Below are 1,871 nucleotides of genomic sequence, written 5' to 3'. Positions count from 1 at the left end.
CCTGAGTGATAGGGTAAAGCGACAACGAGCACGATCATTTCATCTCGATCCTTGCATTACCCCTAGTCACAACATATTAACGGATATCCATCAAGAACTAAACCAACTAAGAGCTTCAAGATTGAGTCCTAGCTTATGGGACCTCGAATTCTACTAAACTGGGTAGCAAAATCTTTCCCGAGCCCTTAGGTTTGAGTCCCCACAGCTCAAAACCTCATTTGGTCACTTTCCCCAATTAGAGTCGCGGCCCGCCCTTGTAGGGCTGCAACACACCTCAAGGCAGAGAGCTATGAACCACAAAGGCACAAGACACGCACCGCGGTACCAAGACGTTTAAGAGGAACTCCCAGCGCCTCTGAGTTCATGTGAGCCGTGACGCTCCAAGAAAAGCACCGTAACGCAACCCCGCAAACCCAAAAAACTTGCGATTTTTAGAAATCGCAAGTTTCCCAAAACACCGTTCTAACCGAAATTGACCATTGAAATGGTCCCAACAACACAGGAAAGCAATAAACAGCAGCCCATACATGTAAAACACTCCCAAACCCATGAATTATCAAAATCACCATTTGAGCTTCAAAACCCAATTCTTTTCAAATCCGAAAATCTAAAGCTTAAAACCAGAAAACCCAATAGTAATAAGCATTTAAAACAATTCAAAACTTGAATCCTATCATCTGAAAGCTCAACACAGAACCTTACACCCAAAATTTCAAAAATCAATTCACTACTCAGACATCCCTAAAATACACGAAGAACAACAAGAAGAGAGAGGGTAACCAATACCTTAGTTGCCCAAAATCTGAGAATTTAGTCTGTAATCGACCCCCCACTACTCCAATCTCCAATTAATTACCCCTTTCCCTCAAGAAATCTCAAGAAGCTTCATGAATGGAACACTTGAGAGCTTTTGAGTGTACTTAGCCAAATGAATGAAACCAAAGGAGAGGGAGAAAATGTAAGTTAAGTGAATCGCTAGAATTGTTCTCAGCATTGGGATAGTTGGCTTAGTCTAATGGTCAAAATGACCAATTTTCCCCTATCCACTCTAATGCCCTTTGTCCAATCCAAGGGTATTTTGGTCTTTTTCTCTGAAATTCCCACTAACTGAAGTTTCACCGTGACTTCCCCAATTAAATTTATTAAACCCAAAACACTCACCAATTAACTCCCATTAGTCAATAAATCCTGGTAATTTACCAAATTACCAAAATACCCCTAAGCTCACCCCAAGCCGGGTATTTAAACATGTTGTAACTTTTTCGCCAAATTGGTCACTAGGGTCTCCTCCGGCCAAATATCTCCAATATATTCGCATAATAATGTGGTCCCACTCATAAAACATATATAATTACACATATAACATCAGCGTGTCAAAATTACGAAAATGCCTTTTTTAGCAATGAATGGGCCTATAAGCATATTTAATACACTTAAAAACATGCACAAGCAGTCATATCATAATATAACTCATAAAATTTACATATATAGTCATAATTAAATCATATTACCACATAAACATCCAATTATGCCCTCCTGGCACAGTAATCAAGGTACTAAGCCTTATTAGCAAATTTGGGATGTTATAACTATCCCCTCCTTATAGAAATTTCGTCATCAAAATTTACCTGAACAACTCGGGATACTGATATCGCATGTCTAATTCTAATTCCTAGGTCGCCTCCTCGACCTTGTTGTTCCTCCATAACACTTCAACCAAGGGTATAGTCTTGCTCTTCAAGACTTTATCCTTTATATCTAGGACCTGTACATGATGCTCCTCGCAGGAAAATTATGTTTGTAATTCCAGATCCTCATAACTCAATACATGGGTTGCATCTGATACATATTGCTGAAGCATCGATATATGA

Source organism: Humulus lupulus, chromosome 6 (assembly GCF_963169125.1).
Source record: "Humulus lupulus chromosome 6, drHumLupu1.1, whole genome shotgun sequence".
In the NCBI taxonomy this organism is placed as follows: domain Eukaryota; kingdom Viridiplantae; phylum Streptophyta; class Magnoliopsida; order Rosales; family Cannabaceae; genus Humulus; species Humulus lupulus.
The sequence above is the reverse complement of the archived record's forward strand: the minus strand, read 5'-3'. Positions refer to the sequence as shown.